General features: G+C 39.7%; 1 protein-coding gene across 4 annotated transcripts in view; it reads left to right on the forward strand.

Moving 5' to 3' along the window:
- The window catches only part of NEBL (nebulette), a 690,461-nt gene that overhangs the window by 477,578 nt on the left and 187,655 nt on the right, over positions 1–25,228 (forward strand). For all 4 annotated transcript variants that reach the window (XR_004258432.1, XR_004258429.1, XR_004258430.1 and 1 more), the window contains one exon: positions 11,711–11,793. The gene's annotated coding sequence lies outside the window, so the exon portion shown is untranslated. The remainder of the gene's footprint in view (positions 1–11,710; positions 11,794–25,228) is intronic.

The raw sequence follows: 25,228 nt of genomic DNA on the forward strand, positions 1-25,228 counted from the left end.
CCCCCCCCCCCCCCCCCCCCCCCCCCCCCCCTTTCTCTGTCTCTCTCTGGTCCCTCTTTAAAGGGCAGTAGTCCCATCATAAGGGCTCTACCTTCATAAATTAATAGTCTCCCAAGGATTCTACCTCCAAACATAATCCCATTGGTGATTTAGGCTTCAACATATAAATTTCAGGGGAACACAAATATTCAGTGTATTGCATGTGGATAGAAACAAGCATTAAAAAACAAAGAATCAAATAGAAAATATTCAAGGGTGCTGCTCGTTGTAAGGTGGAATTTTGTTATAGATTCCATTATGTTGTAAAACATGTTACTTTTCTTTTCTTTCTTTCTTTTCTTTTCCTTCTTTCTCTTTCTTTCTTCCTTCCTTCCTTTCTTTCCTTTCTTTCTTTCCTCCTTTTTTTCTTTTTTTTTTTTTTTTTTTTTTTTTTTTTTTTTTTTTTTTCTCTTTCTTTCTTTCTCTTTCTTTCTTATTTTTTTGAGATGGAGTCTCACTCTGTTGCCTAGGCTGGAGTGCAGTGGCATGATCTTGGCTCATTGCAACCTCTGCATCCTGGGTTCAAGCGATTCTTCTGCCTCAGTCCCTGGAATAGCTGGGATTATAGGTGCATGTCACCACACCCAGCTAATTTTTGTATTTTTAATAGAGTCGGGGTTTCACCATGTTGGCTGGGCTGGTCTCAAACTCCTGATCTCGTGGTCCACCCACCTCAGCTTCCCAAAGTGCTGGGATTACAGGTGTGAGCCACTGCACCTGGCCAAAACATGTTACTTTCTATAGAGAACAGTCAAAATACTTTGAACTCCACTGTTGCAGGCTGTGAAACACAGACCATCTTTCCATCCATATGTGCCCTATAAGGTGCTTTCCAAAACAAAAGACGGTTCTCTGCTACATAGTTCTCAGATATAAAATCTGCTACTCATGGAAAATTGTGCTGTCCAATTGCTGCTGTTGAAAATGTATGGCCCCAAAGGCTTTAAAAGCTGCCCCCAATAAGAATATCTTTATAAAGCAGAAGCAAAGCCTACCACGGGGATATCTTTCTTGGTAACCACCTTTATTTAGATGTATGCTGAGCTTTGTTTAGGACAAAATTCAGACTGATGTGTTAATTTTCATACCACTCCTCTATTACTAAATAAAGAGGGAATCAAGAGTGTGGCCAGGGAAACTAAGGGAAACGATCTGACTTTCCAAATTCAGGATTCCTCATCCAGGGTATTGGTGTTAATATTGCCTAACCAGTACTTGCCATACCATAGTGCTGAGAAAGAGAGAGAGAGTGTGTGTGTGTGTGTGTGTGTGTGTGTGTGTGCGCGTGCACGCACCTGTGTTGGGTAGGAAAGTTGCTGATGGGTTATTACGGTAAAGGACTCCAATTTAATAAAACACAAAGGTTAATGAATAAGAGAAAATTTTTAACAATTTCTTTTTCTCTTTTTGATCATAGACCAAGAATTTTCATTTAAAATGATGACATCTTGGAGAATTTTTTTTTTCTTTTTCTGCCTCAATTCCTAGAAAATCAATATCCCTAGAATGCACAAAATTCGTTTTCCAATAAAACTTTCTTTGAAGAAATTCACAAAAATAATTACGAGATGGATTCAGCTAGTACACACAAGTGTCACGAAAATAAGTCTTCATCTATGACAATCATTTAAAAAATTGTATTTTTCCTTGTTGAGGGATACCACATGATTGATTGGTCACAGACATGCCAGGGCAAGAAAGCATACTCTCAGACTAACGATGCTTTAAAATGTTTTTATGTCCCAATCTAGTGTTCTGATACACAGAGAAAACCAGCTCTTTTAGCTCCATCCAGCTTGGGGGAGGAAGTACTTTGATGCTGTCGTGGTAAATGACTCCAGATGACACTCTCTTGGAAGAGCATTTCTAAACCATAAAGTACTCAGAGCTATTTGTAAAACATATTGATAGATTGATAACCATTCTGCATTTATATTAAAATCCATGATGCTAATGCAAGCTAAGGAAGGAGAACTTTGACCAAGATGGATCGTAAAGTTTTAGAGCCCATCCCATGCATCCTACATCTGTGGTTATTTTCAGTTCACTGACCAAAAATCTTTATGAAAGTTTGATTACAAACAGTTACTGCCTATAACCAACTCCATTTATAGTAAATGCTATTATAATACATAACAATAGAGGTCTCTACTTTAGAAAGATGATGTAGAATTTCCAGTGTCAGCAGCAGCAATGAAGCCATTTTTCAATTACTAGGATGCAAGGCAGCATTTATTTCTCTTTATTTGTCTTGAAAAAGTACCATAGGTCATTTTTCTCCGTTTGTGAAAATGATTCTTGTTACTAAAGCACACTTGCTCATTTATGAGGCTACATGAGGAGTAAATTATATATCATTTTCCCTACCCTAAATTTTAACCCATTATTAAGAACAATTGGTTGCCATTTTGGGTTAAAATGTAGGAGTATGTGTAAGACCTGTATTCCTGATGAAACAAGAAATGTTTATATATACCAAAACATTATACTTTTCTTTAAATTATGAATTAGCTACGAATGCAAAGAAATCTAAAAGAACTAAATTCCCAGAAGATGAGATTGTTACCCAGTGTAATAATTATATGACCTAGCTGAGTTTCTACCCTGCCTTCATTCTGCAAATCTTTAAGTAACAGAATGCCTGCAGTCAGGTGATCCTCCTTGTGATCAAATTGGCTTAAATGGTGGGATCCAAGATGGCAGCTCATTTGACATCTGAAGAACCTCTAACATCATTATAATTTAAATTTCCATGCTAAATGACACTCCCACTATTACTGTAACAGTTGAAAATTACCATGACAAAGACTAGAAGAAACTATAGAAGGACAAAAATGAAGGCGGCACTCCAGTTCTAAGAAGCTCTCTGCCTGTTCCCAGAAAAGCCATGACTGAATATTCCTCCCTTTGCTGTTCATACCCAAACCCCTCACTGAAGATGCCATTTATTTGTGGGCTCCTGGCTCTCATGACCTAAGAAGTTGATTTTTGAGCCTGAGGCTTCTTCTCAATTCCACGGCCATTGAATAAAGCCTGCACTGCTTGACATTTTTGGTTTTGTGTATGGCTTTCATGACAACAAAAGGGAAAGATCCTATCTTTTAGGGGGCCAGCTTTGTCAGTAACAGGACCTTCCTGGTAACCAAGGGACAGAGGATACCTTCATATATGGAATGAGTTCCTGAGGTTGGAGAAGGTTGGGCAGAGAAAGCCAGCTGGAGAAGAATGATCTTTATTCAGTTTAGGAAAAAGTCACTGGTCTTTGACGGACCTGCATGATATTGTATGAGATTTGGATACAGAGAGTTCTAAACTCTCCAAGATGACTTTCACCGTTAAGCAATGGCTGAAAAGTGGAAAACGTTAAGATAGGTGGTTGCTAAGGGTTGGGGGCAGGGAGGGTAGTGAAGGTCATCACTATTCATTAGGGGGAACACAGAAGATTTTCAGGGCAATGAAATTACTGTATATGAGACTATAAAGGTGGAGACATGCCATTATGCATTTGTTCAAACTCACGGAGTGTACAACATGAAGAGTGAAGCCTAATGTAAACTACAAGCTTAGGGTGATGATAATGTGTCCGTGTAGGTTCATCAGTTGTAACAGATGTACTACTCTGATAGTAGGGTAAGCTGTATGTGTATAGGGCAGGGAGTATGTGGGAAATCTCTGTACCTTCTGCTCCATTTTGCTGTGAATCTAAAACTGCTCTAAGAAAGAACTTCTATTTTAAAAAATGGAAGGCACGCTCATGATCTCACATTTTCACAGTCTCAAAATCCCCCACTCTTGAACACTTAAAATTCCTCGCCTTCCTGATCTGCATTCTCGCAGCCTTGAGGTGTTAAGTGGTCCTGGAGTTTTGCAGTCTTATATCCTTGCAGTTTCACAGCCTCGAGGTGTAGCAGGCTAAACATCTTGCACACTTGAAATCTTGAAGTCCTGCAAAGTTTGGCTCCAGGATGCTACTAGAGAGAGAGGCCTAGATTCATTTTCAAAGTGTTTGAAGGTGAATGTGATCTGAGTCTAAAAAAAGCTGTAACCAAATCCCCACTCAATTCAACTCATGCTAAGATCAAAGGCACCTGTTCTGTGACTGTACAGAAATATAAGCGGTAGTCTGAAAAACAAAGACAGATCTTAGACTCCTGAACTTTATATTCAGAGGCTGTGCTAGTAAAAATAAAGCCATATCCAGCCTGAGATTTCAGCCTCTACTTGTCTTTCAGACTTAAAGTCTGGCCTGCAATTTAAAAAAAACAGTTATATAAAAACACGGAAGTCATTCAGTCAAGAGAAAAATTACTTAATAGTAGAGCCACAGACTATTCAGACACTGGGTTAGCAAAACTTAAAATAATCATTATAAATATTTGAAGAATATATAGAAAAAGATGGATATAATGAATGAAGACACAGTCAACTTTCCTTCAGAAGTAAAGTTTAGAAACTAAAAAAGAACCAGATGGAAACCATAGATTTGAAATAAAAGATATTTAGAGAATTCAATGGATAGACTTAACAGTAGATGGGATGCAACAGAAGAAAACATAAATGAATTTGAAAACAGACTAATAGAAGTCAAAGTACATGGAGTAAAAAAGATGGAAAAATATGAAAAGAGTCTTAATGACCTGTAGGGCAATATGAAGCACTCAAGCGTATGTGTAATTAGAGATCTAGGAAAAATGGAGAAAGGAAATGGGGAGGAAAACATTTAAAGAAACATTGCCTGAAAATTCCCCAGATTTGATTAAAAATAAGAACCCAATGATAAGTGAAGTTGAAGTAGGACGATTATGATGAGCAATATACCCAGACACATTCAAACCCCAAGACACACCTAGGAAAATACCCACACACCAGAGCCTAACTTCTGAAAACCACATGAAGCTCTGGAGCAGGCACACATCAGCTATGGCACCAGAAAGCACTGATGTTGTGATCCACCCACCTCAGCCTCCCAAAGTGCTGGGGTCACAGGCGTGGGCCACCGCACCCGGCCAAAACATGTTACTTTCTATAGAGAACAGTCAAAATACTTTGAACTCCACTGATGCAGGCCGTGAAACACAGACCATCTTTCCATCCATATGTGCCCTATAAGGTGCTTTCCAAAACAAAGACAGTTCTCTGCTACGTAGGTTCTCAGATATAAAATCTGCTACTCATGGAAAATTGTGCTGTCCAATTGCTGCTGTTGAAAATGTGTGGCCCCAAAGGCTTTAAAAGTTGCCCCCAATGAGAATGTCTTTATACAGCAGCAAAACCTCGCATGGGGATACCTTTCTTGGTAATGATCTTTATTTAGATGTATGCTGAGCTTTGTTTAGGACAAAGTGTGGTGATTCCTCAAGGATCTAGAACCAGAAATACCATTTGACCCAGAAATCCCACCACTGGTTATATAACCAAAGGATCATAAATCGCTGTAGTATAAAGACACATGCACCCATATGTTTATTGCAGCACTACCCACAATAGCAAAGACATGGAACCATCCCAAATGCCCATCAATGATAGACTGGATAAAGCAAATGTGGCACATACACACCATGGAATACTCTGCAGACATAAAAAAGGATGAGTTTGTCCTTTTTTCATCCAGGGACACGTATAAAGCTGTAAACCATCATTCTCAGCAAACTAACACAGGAACAGAAAACCAGACACTGCATGTTCTCACTCATAAGTGGGAGTTGAACAATGAGAACACATGGACACAGGGAGGGGAACATCACACATGGGGGCCTGTTGGTGGGTGGGGGGTTAGGGGAGGAATAGAATTAGAAGAAATGCCAAATGTAGATGACAGGTTGATGGGTGCAGCAAACCACCACGGCATGTATACACCTATGTAACAAACTTGCACGTTCTGCGCATGTATCCCAGAACTTAAAGTAAAATAATAATAAAAGGAAGGGCTCAATAAATATTAGTTTATTGAAATAGTCTTTAATTATACCAATAGGACTCATTGAAACTAGGGTCTCCAAAGGGAGGATGATTCACACTTGGTGTCATTTGGTTGAATTCTGGTTTTAGGATTTGGACGTAGTTGTAAAAGTCTCAAGGGTAACTCCTTTTTGGAATTTATCTTAAGGAAACAACCAAAAACTATGCTAAAATTTAGCCACAAAGTTGTTCATGGCAATAGTTTATATGGTTAAAAAGTGAAAATAGTGTCAATCTCCAATAATAGGGGCTAAACTGCTGTATATTCAGACAACATTAAAAATAAAACTATATATTAAATAGAAATGTTTATTATTAATACATAAGTATAAAAAGGCAGGGTCTAAAAAACAGAGGTTGGAAGGACAAAAGTCTGTCAGCAACAATGGTGAGCTATGACCTCACCTCCAGGCTGAGAGACCCTACAGGTGTGGAGGAGAAAGCAGTCTACTTAGGAAGGCTCTATGGAAGCATTGTTCAATGGCTGTCACTGGCAAGGAATGCTCTAAGCATAGCTGAAGAGTTAGCTGATTTTGCTCTAACCCCTCTTACAGAGGGTCCGGCAGAGTGGTTTCAGGAGTTAGGGAAGTGTGGTAACTCATGTGGGGTGGAGTTGTATGGGAGAAAGTGGCCATTTGCGTGACTGATGTAAACCCACTGGGGCCCTTCCTAATGGTCTTCTAGTTGGCAGTTGTGATGAGGCTTTGAGGATTTGGGTTTAGGAGGTTAGCAGTGTTATCAGGATCACACAGCCTTCTGGAGCTCCTTGTGGTTGTAAGAAAGGCACATGAAGATCATATATCTCCAATGCCTCAGCCACGAGACTGAGATCTAATAAATACTTGTTGGCTGAATGAATGAACCAAAACTAGGGCTAAAATTAAATAATTAATTCTCAAGAGGAGAAAAAAGACAGAGTGATTTTTTAACTTTGCAGGAGTCACTGGTGTGAAAGAGCACTGTATAAATCCATAGAAGAAATGCCAAAGAAATACCGGGCGTAAACGTTGCTGTGAAACAACTTGCAGTTCAGATTTAAACACAACTCAAGTTTTCATAGAACATTGCATTGTTTTGGTGAGATACAAAAATGAAATACAATATAAATGAATGTCCTTCTAGTTTTAGCATGAAAGACAAATACCTTTGACTTCTTGAGTCAGGGATGTAGACTTCTTTGCATACAGAGGCACAGGAGACAACTGGATTGTGAATGATAATGATCAAAAATGACCTTCATATTATTCTTGTCTGGGCCTATTAATTGTCTGGGATCCTGGGAGATTCACTTCCTTCCTATGGCTCAGGTTGTTCTCTCTGAAAAACAGGGTTGAGAATTTCTGAGTTTTAATATGAGAAATTCTAAAAGATGGCTGGCCTTTAGAATAAGCAGGATTTTGCTAAGTAGAGAGAGGGCATGAATGAAGGAACAGTAGCGTGGTTCCCACTGTGTCTGGGAAGTTTGTAGGCTCTGTGAGACCTACGCAGAGAGGCAGCCTAGGTCTAGATGTCCATTGAATGGTAAAGACCAGTCTTCCAGCCACTGGCAACTTGGGTTGGGTTTAATCAACTTACTGGCAGCTTGGGTTGGGTTTATATAATGAGGTTCGGGACATAAGGAAATCATTTATAAGTGTGTTTCCAAGCTGTTAAACTATTAAAAAATAATTTTTAAAGGCTCAGAAGGGGAAGACAGCGAAGTGCCTTGAAGACGTCACATTTGAATAATCTGACTGCTATTTCAAAATTATCTTTTTAAGCTACGTTTGGTATCATTCCCAAAATAACTTGGTCACTCACCTCTCTTTGAAGCTCACTACTGCTACAAAGATTTTTCTTTATATATATATATATATATATATATAAACTATACTTGTCAATATGAAGACAACTTTTACAATGGCAGATGTTATTAAGAACTCTCAAAATCTTAGCCATTTCCTGTATGAGTGTTTCTGAAAGTGTGTTCCAGAAAATAGGGGTTTTGGGACCAAGATCTTCTCAGGGTGCCCACAAGATAAAAACAATATTCATAATTATTTAAAGATATTTACTTTTCTTCTCCATTCTCTTTCCTTTATGAGCAAATAATAGTGTTGTCTAGAAACTATATATTAAAATATTTTATTTGCCTTTTTATATAATGTTTATATACATTAACATGTAGTGAGTTTATTATTGTCATCTTAAAAATAAATTAGTAAGGCTGGGTGCAGTGGCTCACACCTGTAATCCCAACACTTTGGAAGGCTGAGGTGGGCGGATCACCTGATGTCAGGAGTTCGAGGCCAGCCCAACCAACATGGTGAAACCCCATCTCTATAAGAAAGCGTGGTGGTTGGTGCATGCCTGCAATCCCAGCTACTTGGGAGGTTGAGCAGGAGAATTGCTTGAATCAGGAGGCAGAGGTTGCAGTGAGCAGAGATCACACCACTGCACTCCAGCCTGGGCAACAAGAGTGAAACTCCATTTAAAAAAAAAGTCTCCATTTTAATTTTGAATATTGTAACTGTTGATAGATGATCCTTTTAAACAAAAGCACTTAGAAGTTTTCAATAATTTTTAAGCCCGTAAAGGGGTCTAGAGGTCAAAGTCATGGAGAGGTGCTGCTGTGTAGTTACCTGGTATCATTGACTTCCATGGAGCTCGGCCTTTCTCTACCTGCAAAACCACCCCAAAACTCTTACCTCCCTCAGCCAAATGACAAGATTTGTGGCTGAAAGCTTTAGGATCAAAAGGTACAACTCTGTTTACCTGCACTACTTTCCCTGGCCCATGTGGGCTTCAGGCTTTTGTTGCTGTACCTGATCTCAGGGTAGACACTGGCCCTGCCTATCTACCAATGAATTTGTCCTCCCCATCTGGAGTTTTGCAAACCTTGGGTCTTTTCCTATTGCCTGCTGAAAACTGAGGTCCTTGCCAGGTGATTTCAACTGATAGAGACTCTTCCAATCATGTGTAAAGAGAGAACAACCTGGTTTGGTACAGAGGTACCTAAGGAGGGAGGCATGAACCCCTGTGGTCCCAATTTGTCTGGACCAGTCTACTTTCTTTCTTCCTTAGACATCATTGGGTCTTCTGAGTGCCTAATCTGTCTCCAGGGTGCAGGCTTTGGAGATAGGTTAAGATATACATTTTTTGAACGAATAATATTCATTCCTCATACACATTCCATCTATTTGCTGACCTGGAATATCTGCCAAATAATTCATCAAATTTAGATCCAACCTTCCTACATGATGTTAAGGCAGGAGAATAGGGAATTAGGGTAACCCAGGGTTAAGGCATAAGCAAGAGAACAGCAGGTGCAGCCAGTTCACGTAAGTAAGAGCATAGCAGGTGCAGCCAGTTCGAGGCAAGAATGGGCAGCATACAGGCCCCATCCTCACCCCTGTGATAACAAGACAGAGGTTTCTACTTCAGCCTCTGATTGGCCATGGGTCGAGTCTCTACTTCAGCCTCTAATTGGTTGTGGGCCAGTCCTTCATAGGGTGTAACCAACTGGAGACCTCTAAAGGTAATCTAGGGGTGTAACCAAATGCTTTTAGCCTAATAAAAACCCTAAAGAAGGTTGCAGTTGGGAAGCTTTTGAGCCACTTGCTTGAGCCTGTTTCTACTCTGTGAAGTGTACTTTTACTTCAGTGAGTTTGTGCTTTTCTTACTCTATTCGTCTATTGGTTTGGTTTTTTTTCTTTGTTGTTTTGTTGCTTTGTATGTTTTGTTCAACTCTTTGTTCAACACGCCAAGAAGTGGACAATGCATAGTCAAGACCTTCCATCCGGTAACAATGTGAGCTAGTCACTCACCATGAACTCTTTGGAAAATTGTTTGCTGTTTGGTTTGATATGTGGCTGGTAAAATCAGCCTTTTTTGTTTGATAAAATTCAGAATGGTCATTTTTTTCTTAGCTGTGATATTTCTCCCTCAGCATTTAATTATGAAAATGTCCAAGTATAAAATTGGAAAAATGTTTACAGTGAACACATTTTTCCACAGCCTAGTTCTACCACTATCTGATTTATTGTTAATTTATTCATCTGTCCCTCTATCCAGCCATTAAACGTAATTTTTAACTTAAATTTTACCTGTAAACTCTACCAAAAATAAAGCTTTTTTTGTTTTGTTTTGTTTTAGCTAAGAGTTTTTATGTGGGACTAAAATCTAATGTAGTGACATTTTTTCCCCCGAATCTCTTAAATATTTCAAAGCAAAATATTGATGTGAAAAATGCTGTTTAGAAATTCAATGTGAAGATGGTACACTTTGGCATTAGCAGTGTCTCTTCTTCCTGTATAGTAAGGATCTTCACATTTACTAAATTTTTCTGGAAACTTCCCAGATCCCTTAAGAAACTAACATTAAAAAGTTATTAGGAACAGCTGAATCAACTTTAGGCAACAGCTGAGGCCTTTGGATTTTCCTAAAGAAAAAACTTAACTCTTGCAAACATTTAAAAAATACATAGATCTGAACTTTGGTATTATGGTAAGAGTTAATTTTATAGGAAAACATAGCTTTGCTTGGACTCTTCTAATTTATTTTTCACTGTACAACATTTAAGGTTAGAGAAAATTTTTAAAATGACAATAATTGAAGCCTATATTTAGTTCCTTAAGGTTTATTTTCTGTTAATATTCCAATTCCCCTCAAGACTTCAGTTATAGTGATTGCTTCTTGAAAGATCTCTAAGTGTTTACGTTTTGCTTTTTTTTCCTGGTAAGCTATTGTATACACGAACTCTTGATTTTTCTATAATTAAAGTAAGGAGGGTGGTTTTATGACAACTGTTTTAAATTTATTTGCTTTATTTTGCAATTAAGCGTAGAACTTATCTATCTTTTGAAGAAATAGTCACTGTGTTTGGCATCCACTAGGCTGGTTAAGACTTTATATGCCAAAATTAAATTTCCTGTCTTTTATAGGCTGTACATTTCAGTTTTTATGGTTTCTCCTTATAGCTTGTCTTTGCCCTTGTATCAATCCTTTTTAAAAACTTTAAAAAAAATGAGGTTAAAACCCAAAGAGGTAGTGGCCAGGACTGATGATCAACTCTTAACTTTGCCTGTTAGTAATGCAATCTAGCCTGTACCTTCAGTCTCACTTTTGATCTTTTTCTCAGCTGGGTCTTGACAATTTGAGGGATTCACAATATTTTCTTCATTTCACTGCTGTAATTTCAGATGGCAGTCACCACTGGGTCCCTAAGTGTATTGTGTTTTTACATTATTTGTATGAGACAAGCTGAACTTTATTTTTTTACTATTCCACTTCCTAGAAAAGTAGTTTAAATGGAGATAAGAAGTATTCATCCTTCAGTAATTGTGGCTTAGGAGACATACCAGTAAGAATTTCCCCATCGAAAGTACTGATTTCAAGATTCTATTCATGTTAAAGTGAGCTAACTAGATAAGAGTAGACTTCGATTTCTCTTTCTTGTTAGGAAATCTTATATTTCTAAATAACTTAGATCTGCCAAATAATTAAACAGGGAAGTCACAAGATATTCATTTAGGTGGTCTTGTTATTAAATGTAACCCATAACACAAAAAAATAAATTGCCAAAGACATGAAAATTACAGTGTAGGTATTTAACTACATAGTAAATATAAAGTACACATTTAGTTGCTATTTCTTAAAAACAAAAAAGCACTCTAGCATTGTCTGTTTTTTAAAGCCATCATGAATATGCCTTTCTGATTTTTTTCCCCCTCAGAATCGATATTCAATCCCTGTTAAGACGAATGATTACCATCAGACCACAGGATATGAGAAGTCTCCGACCACTCTCATCTCCAAGTAAGCAACTTCTTGTTGATAACTTAATATTCTCTATCTGCTCCATTGTTGCTCAATTGCAAAACAGGATATTTTATGATATTATTTGATGGAAAATAAATGCTATTAAAGGTGAAGTACAGAATAAAACTCATTGAACTTTCAATGAGGGGACCTGGGAAAATCTTCATTTTGAGGTAGCTTGACACAGAATGTTGCAGCTTGACTCTTCATTGGATGATTCTTGTCATAATGGATTCACAAATTTCATCAGAAGTAGGGAGAGAAAGGGACTGTTGGCTTTTGGTTCTGTTGAGTTTATCTTTGGAAGGAGAGATAAATGCTTCCTGTCTAATTTCTTTAGCTCTCTGTTGCTTCATCTGAAAAATAATGTGGATGGAACTAGAAAATCCCTTCTAGTTCTAAAAGTCTTTCATTTTTGATTTATTCAAAACAGGTTGCTTTATAAACATCACTCAATCTGTGCTTATGCATAATGCATTTTATAAAGAGATCATATTATTTTTTGACCGTTAGTGTAGATAAAAGCATCAACCATTGTCTCTTTGAAAACACAAAGCACAGCTCCATATTTCCTTTAGTTAGACCTGGTGATGTATTTCTATGTTTTTCAGATGTATTTCTGTGTTTCTAGGTAGCATGTGTTTACGAACCAGTGTTTTCTACATGGTATTTCTAAAGTTAATTATGAGGTTGATGGAATATGATAAAGCCGCCTCTTACAGTTAAGCTACACAAATTGGACTAGATGTCTATGACTTTCAAGAACATGTCTTTCAAATCTTGGGAGACATAGCAGTAGAAAGTATGGGGGCTGAGAAAAGGAAGATAAAATCATCATTAAGCTTTAAAATCTAATTTTACCTCTGGGTCAAACTTCCAGTTTAAAAAAAAGTCCTGAAGTAAATAGATATTCCTTTTCTGCTTGTATCTGAGTCTCCATATGACTAAATTATCAATTCTAGGAGGTGAACTTCCAGTCCTTTTGGACCTGAACTTGAATGTATCTATTACAAGTGATTTATGCATAAAATCGAAGGTGATAGCCCTTGGGGGAAAGGAATCTATGGTGTTGGGAAGATGTTTCATTCTGGGGTGGCATGTGATCATGGCATTGGCTTTTCACTGGATGATTCTTGTTGAACTACCTTACAAGTTATCAGTACAAGTAAGTAGAGGCAAAGCCTCTTGACTATTGAGTTTGTTGAGTTTATCCTAAAAAGTAGGCATAGAGGTTCCCGCTTGAATGAAGGGTTGAAGTAGTGGAGTCTTGGGCTTCTACAGAGAACTAAAGATGACTGCAGTTGGGAGCCATATTATTTAATGGAAATTAAAAATTTGCCTACTTACACAACTGAATGTTTTGTGTGCTATTTTCCAGAATTGCTAATACACAAAACTAAGTAACATAGGCAATCATTCCTTATCCTTTCAGAAAAGTACAGAACTAAGAAGAAAAGGTTACATCTGTCAGGCAAGATGGCACCTTTTCTATAGCCTTGCTGAGTGTGTTGGTTTCTGGGGTATGTGAGATGCTTTTGTGCCTTCATGTGTCACCTCTTATTGTGGCACCTGATGAAAGAGAGAACCTGGGACAAGATTCTTGGGAACGACATTAACTGTGGATCTGTCACATGTGTCAAAAAAAGGTGTCTCCCTTTTTGAACACTGTCCTAAAACCACTTTCTTGAATTTGATAGTTGAAATCTTCCCAGATGACATGCTTTAGCTAAGCAAGCAGGGTGAATAAGTAGGCATCCAGCCAAATGTACTGTTGAGCAAAAATAATGAGCAAGAAGTGTTCCATTGGGACAAGAAAGCATACGTTCTCTCCTGGAATTGCCGTTAACAGTTTGGGTATGTGTGGTGGTTGAGGGGGTGAGGGAGAAGGGTGAGGACAGGCGAGGAAATGGTCAGGGAAGAGGAGCACTGTGAAAATAAATTTGACCTCCTTTCATGGAAAGAGCTTGTACGTGATGAATGAGCTATATGACCCATTTGGGACAGCCAGTAGCATTTAAAAAATACATCATAGAAGTGACTCAAGTGTATGATTCTCTATTTTAACAAAATCCTCAGCAACTCAGTGGTGGGGCCAAGAGAGGCGATTTCTGAGAAAAACAAACCGGTAAGAAGGCAACATAATGAGCTGCTTAACAGGAGGCAGGGAAGGTGAGTGATTACGTAAAGGAAGGGCAAGTTTAGTCAGGCGTTAGGCCTCCTTGAAAAAGTTGGCAGTTTTGAGAAGGCTCCCATTGGAAGGTGAATGAAAGGGCATCTGAACGCTGTTGGATTTAGCACCGAGGTTTCTGTAAGGACTAAGAACCTGTCATTTCAATCCGCATGGTGTTCTCTGTTCTTTTTCTATAATTACATTGTTCTTCAAAGCGGAAGCCAAGTATGCTGTGGAGATGTCTGAGGAAGAAAACCTGAACAATCTCCACAGGAATGAATCATTTAAAATGAAAGGATCTTTGATCCTAATTTTCAGATCATTTCACTCCTATTAAAATATTCTCTGAAGACGTGACGTGAGGTATTTAGGTCCTTCCCCTGAGGTGGTGTGGCTCCTTTCCAAGAGGAGAGTTGAGGTGGTGAAGGTAGTGGTGCATGGGTTTTGCTGGCTGAGGCAGAGAAGGAAAGACAGCAGGGTTAGTCTGTAGTTTGAAGGTGGGAAGTCACTTCCCTGGTATGGTTTGGGTATCCCCACCCAAATCTCATCTTGAATTCCTAAGTGTTGTGGGAGGAACCCAGTGGGAGGTAACTGAATCATGGGGGCAGGTCTTTCCCATGCTGTTCTTGTGATGGTGGATATGTCTCATGAGATCTGATGGTTTTATAAGGGGGAGTTGCCCTGCACAAGCTCTCTTCTCTCGTCTGCCACATGTGAGACTTGCCTTTCACCTTCCACCTTGATTATGAGGCCTTCACAGCCACATGAAACTGTAAGTCCATTAAGCCTCTTTCTTCTGTAAGTTGCCCAGTCTCTGGTATGTCTTTTTCAGCAGCATGAAAACAGACTAGACTAATACATTCCCTAAAGGGGCTTCTCTAGGGTCTCAGATGAGGGGATACTTGAGGATTAAGACCAAGCACTTCTGAGGACTGTTTCCAGGCTCTTGAGTTCCGTATGCATTCTTAGAAGCTGCCCTGGGGTAAGAAAGTGAGGAGAAGAAAACAATGAGTTAGTGTCCTTTGTAGGGACTTGGATGAATCTCAAAACCATCATTCTCAGCAAACTGACACAAGAACAGAAAGCCAAACACCATGTGTTCTCACTCATAGGTGGGTGCTGAACAACGAGAACGGGTGGACTCAGGGAGAGGAACATCACACACTGGGGGCAGTTGCGGGGGGAAGGGGAGAGACAGCGGGGGTGGGAAGGGAGGGGACGGTGGAGAGGGATAACATGGGGAGAAATGCCAGATATAGTATGCACCTAAAGTAAAATAAATAAATTTTAAAAAAACCAAAATGAGCAGAGGAAAAGCAAGGGTGGAGCAGGACTCTAACCAGAGCATCTCTGCTTGCCTGTTCTTTACATTCGGCTTCCCCATGCAGTTTCATATGCTAAGGGTTAACAAATGTCATGGATGCTGTGGACATTTGCTTTTTGGATCGAGGCACTCGTTTCTCCAGCTGCAAGGGATGGGCAATGCCTGATTTTGGCTGAGATCCCATTATAGGGGTAGCTCACATCCACTGACAGAGATCTGGTCCCCAACCTCAATTCAGGAGATCACTGAAGGGCCAACCCAGCTTGAGAGCTCCCTCAGGGACTGGCAGAGGCCTGTGTTGAAGCTGCCTCACAACTCGCCTTCCTCCTCTGCCCAGCCTGTTTCCCTCATTCCCTTCCAGGTGTCACTCCTGGTACCTTCCTAGGAAGCCACATGCACACTGATTTCTAGCTGACAGCGTTTCCCAGGACATGGTACTGGTGGGTGGAGGGGGTGGGTAGCAGCAGATAAAACACATGAAAATGACTGGACAAATAATGATGCAGCTCTTTGACACTGAATATGTTCTTTTATTCAAGAAGTATTTACCAAGAACCCGTTATGTGCTAAGAACTGTGATCTGTTAACTCGACAGTAGAAGACTCAAGGTACACTGACTAAATCTGAATTTCTTCATGGTCTGTTTGGAATCACCACCTGTTTATAATCTTAGAGTACTGTACATTGGTAGCTGAAGTTCAAATCTATCTATAAGTGTGTTTTTATGATCCATGCAGTGGTTTGAATATTTTGATTTCTTTACAGATTGTTAAAACAAGGAAATTTTGCATAAAATCAAGATTCTGGATGCTTTCAGAAATAGGTCTTGTGTGGTTTTTTTGGCCGCACAAGACCTGCGCTTGCGGAAGAGACAATCATCTGGAGCTAATTCATGCCTGTCCTAAAAACCAGTACCCATTCTGGTTTGCCACAGTCCCTACCATGCCCAATTACATCATAGATGGCCTACTTTATTTCTAGGTCCCTGTAGGTATTCAAGTTTGTAACCTCTTTCTCAATCACTAGGCTCTTAAGTTTTTCTCCCAAGCTCCAGACCATTCCTAATCTTGGTTGAAGATTTGGGGCTTTGTACTCAGAGCTCACCTGTCCATGTGAGATGGTCTCTAAACTCTCTAATAGTCTTTTGAAGTAGAACACAGCATTACAAAAAATTATCTTCATTCCTCCCTCATGCTTTTAAGAAAGCTATCCGGTGTGTACATACCATTAAGCACACGTACCATTACAGAATTTGTATGTTGACTCTATTCTCACAGCTCAATGTTTGCTTTCAATAGCAGGAAACGAGCTGAGGGAGAGGTGGGGTGTTCTTGTGACAAACACAGGATCGAAGCCCATTTCTTCTGGCCCCCATCAGTGCTGTGGCTTCCAGTCTGTCCTGACTCCGGGATTTTATCTCTGCACAAATGTAGATGCAGCAGGAGCTGAGCTTAAAAATAATTTGTCTGCTGAGAGATAGAGCCTTGTTCTGGTAAAGTTAAGGCGTTGGCCATTATCTGGAATATTCACAGAAATCTTTGGCACTGGGTCCAAGAGAGGTTGAGACACCAATAAGAGGAGAAATTATTTCTACTGTAAATCCAGCACCTGCTAGCTTTCCAGATCACTCCCTCTTGTATTCAGATTTCAGGGTTTTCTCAACCCCAACAAGATCTTCCATCCATTGATCCTACCCTTTTTGCTGTCTTTCATCACCCTTATACTTCCTGTCTGAATCAGTTTACATTTCATGGCAGGTCATTAGAACTACCCTCTTGTGTGAAGTCTCAGTCCTTCACCCCTTTCTACCCTCATTGTTCTTGCCTGCCAAAGGCTCATTGTCTGGTTAGTTTGAGCTCTTAGTCTTTTCTACCCTTATACAGGTTCAACTCAATGTGGCTGCAGGAAAATAACCACTCAGAACCCGTGAAGTTGAGAGTGAGCTGAGAAGGAGTGAGGAATTCAGGGATAACCCCTCTTCTACCTCATGTCACCAAAGGCAGGAGGGGAGATGGGCTTAAAACTTGTCCCCACCTACTCAGACTCACCTCCTGCCCCCAATATATATAATATAAACTAATAGTAGTATATAGAATTTCCTAACAAGATATTAACAATATTAACCATCTGCTTGAGAACATCAAGGCTATTGTCATTATACCCTGTATGCATCCCTACAGGTAGCACGGAATTCCTTATCCCCAGACTCTAATCATAAGTTATTTCCTTTCACATCACCTGCCTCTGTTTCCAGCTCCTAACGTCATTCTACTTACCTGCTTTCTCTAACTGAAACCTGGCCCAATCTTGAAATCACGGCATCCTCCCTGGCAGGCTCCTCAGGTGGTGGCCATTTTCTTTCCCACAGCCCTCATCTCAGTGGGCCTGGATGTGGGACTTTGACTCCTATTGTCACTTCCAGATCATGCTTTCTTCCTTAAAACCTTTCAGTAGAGTGTCAGCTAAAGAATGGTAGGGTTCACAAATCTCAAGAAAGAGCTTTATTTCTTATAAGGGGTTGCAGCCTGCATGGTGGCCATTCTGACAGACTGGGGAGAAAAACCTGCAGCCAGAAACATACTTCAAGCGGGGTGCAAGGGGAACTGGCATGCATGCTGTGCAGGGTGGCCAAATATACATATTCATGAAGCAATAGGAGTCATGAATGTTCATGAAAGGAGAAATATGCGCATGTGTAATGGAGTTTCATGGCTTTGCCTGGGTCCCGTGTACAAAAAAAAAGGCATCAGCATGATTGGAAGGTGGAGTTTTCTACTTTCTGGTGTCACAAGGTGAATTAGAGGACACCAAAACCCTCACTGTGCATTCTCTGTAGACCGCCAGAACCACTCTGGTCTGCTTTTTTATCAGGCAAAAAAGACGGGGCCATGTAAGGCAGTTGTTTAACATCAACAGTGGAATCTTTTGAAAGAGCTGCTCTCTTTAAAGCCCTTAGGGAAGAAAGCTCACTGATGGTAAGCTGGGGAGGGGGGTATAATGAGGTGTGTCTGACACCCCCATCTCATCACGGCCAAACTTTCAAGGTTATTCTGGGGTCCCGTGAGCCAGGAGAAGGCCCATTCACTTGGTTGGGGGGCTTAGGATTTTATTTTTCAGGAGTTTGAGACCCCATGTCTGGTCCAGCCTATGGTGGGGTGCAGGCAGGGACCACCCCATGCAGTCTGTGTGCCATGTCCTCAGACTATCCAACCCATCAGATTTCACCTTCTGGCTCACTGCTCTTCAACTGTGTTCTTGTCAAAATTCTGGTGATTTCAATATCCACAGAATCCAACCATGTCTCATCACCTGTGTGGCTGCTCCCCTAGTGCAAGCTTCTCCCAACTCTAGGTGATTTCAATAGCCTCTAATTTTTCTTTGTTTCCGCTCCTGTGCCTTTATGGCTGTATTTTCAACACAGTGTGCAGGGTGAACTCCTAAATGACCTAAGCTAGACCATGACACCACTCTGCTGAGAACCCTCCGATGGCTTCTTGTCTCATTCAGGATGAAAGCCTGAAGGCATTGTCACTTTCCAATTTTGTTCTTGTCAACATTATGGTGATTTCAATGCTTAAGCTATTTGAAATTTTCGTCTCTTTTCTCCCAATGATCCTGTCCTCAGCCATGCCCACTTTGGAAGGTACCACTGCCAATAAAACATCTCTGTAATAGCATTCCAGTTCACTCTCTCTACTCTGCTTATCTCAAAGATTCCTCAGCCCCAACAAGACCTACCACCCACACTGATCTCACTCTCATATTCATTTTCTTAACCAGTTTAGATTTCATGACTTATTATAATCACTCTGGAGTGAGTTCCCAACTCCTTCATCTCTTTTTACCCTTACTGTTCTTGGACAGCAAGATACTGGTGTGGCTTACTTTCTTATCTCCTTTACTTCTCTGCTAAAATATTCTGTCACTGAGGCCTTCACTTACCACACTTCATAAAAGAACATGTATTTACCAACCTCCCTCCCTTTATGTCTGTTACCACAACTTGATAACGTTATATATTTGCTTACTTCACTGCAGATCCTTTGCAACTAGAATGTAAGCTCCCTCAGGACTTTTATTCACTGCTTTAACTCTAGAACCTAGAACAGTGCCTGGCACACAGCAAGTACCCAATTAATATTTGTCAAATAACAAAGGAATGTAATTTATATGGCATGTTAACCCAAGGTTGCTAATGATCTGAAAATGACCTGACTGTGGTTGTCATTCATCTCCATTAGCAGTGCAATGGAGTTACCTGCAGAACATATCCCAGAAAGTAGGCATACATCTTTATTTTATCTTCAAATCAAAGTCAGCTCTTTTGAGGGATTTGAACCTTCCAGCATATAGCAATTACCTTGTCTCTCAGTCAACTACAGTCTGTTCTTTACAGACCTTTGCAAATTTTTTCATTCATTTTTCTTTTGATGACCTTCAAACACTTCCAAGAGGGTACATTCATAATTTTGATCTATAGTCATGTTAGGTCTGAAAAAAGTAGTACTTTGGACAACAAACAGTTGATATATTTTGAGACCTTTTATCTAGGTCATTTGATAAATTGTCAAGCTCTCTAAACAAATAACAGTTGGGACGAAAGATCTGCCTGTAACCAAGGTGTAGCCTTGAGAACAAGATGATAGGAAGAGGCCAGGGGCTCTAAAAGAATGGGGTCCAGTCTTAGACAAATGTCACTAAGTTCAAAAGTAAATAGAAACCTCTCAGAGCAAGGACATCCTGTATGCTTAGGAGAGCCATTGGTTAAGGCATTCCAGCAGGACAGGCTCAGTGAAAAGGAGGCAACCCAGTCCTGGCAGGTCTCTTCCAGAGGTCAGCAAATGCAGGATAAATCCCCAACACACTAAATTGGAGCACTGACAAACAGACACATTTCAAGTGGAGCTAAGGCTGCAAACTGATGAGATGTAATGAAACTCATAATTAGAAAAAAAGGATGAATAGGCAAAAATCCCCACTCCCCCGAGGAGAAAATTACGTTGTCCCTCTTAGAAACATTTATTTGGATGTGTTATCTTCCAGAAATGGGTTTTCTGGAGCTTAGGCAAAGGCTCTACTTGACTTGATCTCTTAGAGTTAATCTTGAGCTATGTTCAGCCTCCTGTCTCTGGGTTGAAACATTTATTTTTAAAACATGGAAGAAGAGTCTCTTGTTAGGACACAAATAGCTACCCCAGGTTCCCCTGGCATGAGCACTGAACTTTTCTAGCAGAAGAGAATACAGACATACATTTAGTTACAGAAACTAAAACATCTAATCAGGTCTTAAATAATTATGTGATCTCCCCTGCTTATTGACAAACTGAATCCTGACTCCTGTTCATTTCGTTTATTCTAGCCTTTTCCTTAAAAGGTCTTAAAACAACCACAGACTCCTTAATCTGTACCCCCCTTTAGCAGTTGTCTACTACTTATTCCCTCTTCTCACCGAAGCGTTTCAGAACTGCAGCCTACACCTCTTGTCTCTTCATAGCATTTTCCCTTGGTTGTCAATAAACAGCCTTTTGGATCGTGGTTTGATTCACGACCAGCTTCCCACACTGGAATGTAAGCATTATGAGAGTCTGGGCCATGCTTGACTTCGTTCTCTGTTTTTATACGCTGCGTCTTGTGCTGCATGTGCACAAGGATGGTACTCAGTAAATAGTTGTTTACTTAGTGAATAATACTGGGCTCAGCACTGTCTTGAATAATAATACATTTTCTCCACCAGAACTCTCTCTTTGCCTCATGCTAATTTCATCTATGGACACAAAAGTTGCCTTTGTGCATCAAGTGAACTACTTGTCTCTGATGATAGTGCTGGAGGAGAGTTTGTGAGGGGGTCATGCTGTTTTTTTTTCTTAACATTCTCATCAAATAAATAGGCCTTAAAGCATCTTGGTTTTTCTCTAATAGCCTATTAAATATTTCTACCGCATAAATTTGTCATCTTGACAAATTTCTTCAATATATTTTTAGTCCATACTTTTTTGGAGTGTGTTTTTAAAAACTGCATTATATCTAAGTTGATTTTGACCCAGATTTTAAATATTTGGTGTTTGTCTCAATAAGGCAGGACTATTTTTTCTCAATCCTTCCACCCACCCCCAGGCTGTTTTATTTGTCTACACTTGCTTTTTGGCATAGAACTAATGTTGGGAAACTTACTTTGTCTTAGGCAGTCTGCTAAGAATTTTGTTTTTCAGGTTAGTTCATATAATATGCAATACAATTCTGTGAAAGGGTTCTATTATTATTTCCATCCTACAAATGGGGAAACTGAGGCTTAGAGTGTTATTACCTGGCTCAAGGTCAAATATTTAATGAGTGGTGGAGGAGATTCTGGTTCCAGGAGACAACCATTTTGTCAGTTGTACAAATCTAAATGACTTTTAGAAAGTTTGCCTTTAACATGTGTGTTGCGAGTATAGCAAACACATTATTAGCTTTTATACTGTGATGATTTAGTGGTTAAGTGTTCAAGACAAATAGTAAAGTATTTGCCTATACTTTTTTTTTTTTTTTTTGAGATGGAGTTTTGCTCTTGTTACCCAGGCTGGAGTGCAATGGCATGATCTCAGCTTACCACAACCTCCACCTCCTGGGTTCAAGTGAGCCTCCTGCCTCAGCCTCCTGAGTAGCTGGGATTATAGGCATGTGCCACCACGCCTGGCTAATTTTGCATTTTTTTTTTAGTAGAGATGGGGATTCTCCATGTTGGTCAGGCTGGTCTTGAACTCCTGACCTCAGGGGATCCACCTTCCTCGGCCTCCCAAAGTGCCGGGATTACAGGTGTGAGCCACTGTGCCTGGGGCCTGCTTATATGTTTTTTTAATCTCTTAAAATGTAAATAAATCATATTTTTGTCAGCAGCTTTTTAAATGCGAGCATACAACTCCCTCTCACATAAGTTCATTCATTTACAATACCTAATACCTAAATGGTTACTCCATTGCTCTGTCCCTCAAATCCCATTAGGGAGGTAATGAAATAAAGTAGAGGCCGGAGCTACGAAGACTTGTTCTCTGGTGCTTCGAGTGACTCTGAATCCGATTCCCTTTCTTTCTTTGTCCTGATGGCAAATTTATCTTTTATTTCCCAGAAGAACTTGCAGCCAGATGTATTACTCTAACGTTTTGCTTCTATGGCCGGTTCCTTACAGTAGAGAATGTTTAAGGAGGTGAAGGAAAAAAACTTAACCAAAGAAACACTTCTGGAAAAAGAGGATGATGTTTTTTGTTTTGCTTGCAAAATCTACCTTTATTCATTGAAATAATGCATTTTCTCAATTCTTGGCTATTTACAGCTGTTGGCTGAAGGAATATTCAACTTCTTCATTCATATTTCATGGCTGGAGCAAATTTCGCTCTGTGGGAAGTAGACATTCTCTGGGGTGGAAGCAGAGAGTAGCCAAGTGAGGCTGCCTTTCTTATTGTCGCTGTGATGGAGAGCCAGTGGGCCCTACCTATGGTGTTTGCCCACAAATCATGGCTTCTTCTGGCCTGAGGTCACTTTGAGTAAGAAGAGTGAGCAGTTTCATTAGCCACACTGGAATGACGATAATGGGCAACCTCAAGGTGCAACTGCTGATTTGATAGTCACGCAGATTTGTTCAGAAATCTGGCAATCAGGAATGTGAAGGTTGGCATCAGGGTTCTATAAGCACAACAGAGAGGTCAAGGGGACAGAAGGGAGCTGTCTTCTATCACTTGGAGCTTATTTTTAAAAAGTCTTTCCTGAGTTTGCCAACCCCCTATCTAGGTGACTTAAATGAACTTCTTGAAGTAGAATGTAAAATTAGACGGTGATGCATGAGCATAAAAAGGACATTTGAGCATTATTGAAAAAATCCAACATTATAACAGTAGAAAAAATAAGAGGCTATTTGAGGACCATTCCTTACATTTCAGGATTGACATCATCCACCTCCCTGGGCTCCCACTACTTAGAAGTAACTCTTGAGTCTCCCTTTGGGTACCTAAAGTGATACTCGTATTTTACAAAGATGACATCACTTTCTGCTGTCTTCGAGCTCTCCAATGGGCAGCCATGCATCTGATTTCTGGCCAGAAGTCAGCAAGGGGTCCTTCTAGCTATTTATTTTGAGGTGAAAGAAAAATAAGCATTGCCAAATACTATCCCATGGGACATCTCCCTAGCTCACAGGCTCATAAACATACTTAAAAGCATCCTTACAATAGAGACATAAATTTTGTTGAGACACATGTTGGATGGAAAACATTTTATATGTCTAAAATGCCTCCTTGTACTTATCTATCCAAGATGAAAAAAAATCTTAGAAAAACAGATTTTTACAGCTAGGTGTATCTTTGAAGCTAAAGGTAACATAATTATTATCACATGGTCATAAGGTACCTTCACACCTATGCACTCCACAACAAACTTTGGGTACGTGTATGTATATGTATGTATATGTGTATGTGTGTATGCATTTTCTTTAATAAGCGTCTCAGACATTTTCTGTTCTGAAGAAGTCCAGGTTTTTAATCTCTGACTGGAATCAACTTGTAAATTAAGCTTTGAGATTTTCAGAACCAATTAGTATGTACCAAGTAGTACCTGATACATAGCAAAAGCTTAAATGCTTGTTGAAATAATGAATGTATGAGCTCATGGGAATATATTCTCCTTTGTTTAAGCACTCTAAGAGCTAAAAGTCTAGACCTGAATATTTCTACCTATTACTTATTGCTCTAGTGACCAAGAGAAATTTGTTACTCACAGGCATTTTCAGGAAGTTTTCTCAAGTCAAAGTTTTGAAATCAGAGTAGCCGTGAGCACATTCCTAAATTCTTATGACTTCAGTCTGGCCTTTAACATATATTGCAGTCACCTGGGGCATCCTTAAGTCTGCATTGTCATTGCATAGACACTTTGCAAGATGACAGAGAATGTGCTAGATAATTGGTTGAAACTGTTAAATTATGAGGACAAGCATCCTGGGCCATACACACCGTGTATGATGTGTTGAGCCGTCCACAGATAATTGAAATCTGGACTATGTGTGCAGGTTTTACAGTGGCCGTAATCTCTTGTTTTGACATTTGAGACAGGAAAATGCCTCCTGTATAACGAGAATTACTAATTACCAAAGACTTATATGCAGGAAGGCAACATTTTGACTAAAAATGTACCTAAAAGTATGGATAATTCAAAATCTGGCTTATTTTAATTTAGAGAGCCTGTTACCCCAATTAATAGCAAAAATACAAAATAAAGCCAACAAGCATCTTCCCTGAGCTACTGAAGAACAGATCAATTCTACCAGGTATTTTAAAATATTTTGAGAGAATTGTAGAGCTAGATTAACACTTGGCTTATTAAGTTTTCATTGATTTATCGTCACCTAAATATCCCTTCTGTTCCCCCATGATGCTGACAAAACCACAGCAATGCAGCTGAGCGCATGAGAGGAGCAGCTAATGGCACATCAACTACTGCTTCCTGACAGTTGTGTGTATGCCTCAGATAATTGGTTCAAGTTTCTTGCCTCATTATAAGACAATATCTCCTCAGAGATCTCAGGAAACATGCTCATTTTTTTTTCCCAAATTGCATTAAATCACATGAAGATTTTTCCCTCTGAAGATTAGCTTTTAGGAGGAATGGTTAACTATCAGGAAGCTATACATTAGCTGGTGCAGTTACTGCTGCTCCAAATAAAAAGAAAACAATGGAAATACGAAACCAGGAGCCTTCACTGCAGATGAGCAGGGGCAGGGGATATGATTGAAAGGAAACAAGACTGCTTTTATTAATTCAAACAAGCCCAGCCCAAAGAAAGAAAGCTGCTCCCTGACTGAGAGGCTTAGGGACAGGTGTCTGGCTAGTTGCAATAAACCTTATTTATCTGACAAAATGGTTAAATCGATTCCTAGACATTGGAGTGCCTTTAAGTCAAAGCAACATGTTCC

Source organism: Sapajus apella, unplaced genomic scaffold, assembly GCF_009761245.1.
Source record: "Sapajus apella isolate SASKATOON/1434 unplaced genomic scaffold, GSC_monkey_1.0 scaffold53, whole genome shotgun sequence".
Classification (NCBI taxonomy): domain Eukaryota; kingdom Metazoa; phylum Chordata; class Mammalia; order Primates; family Cebidae; genus Sapajus; species Sapajus apella.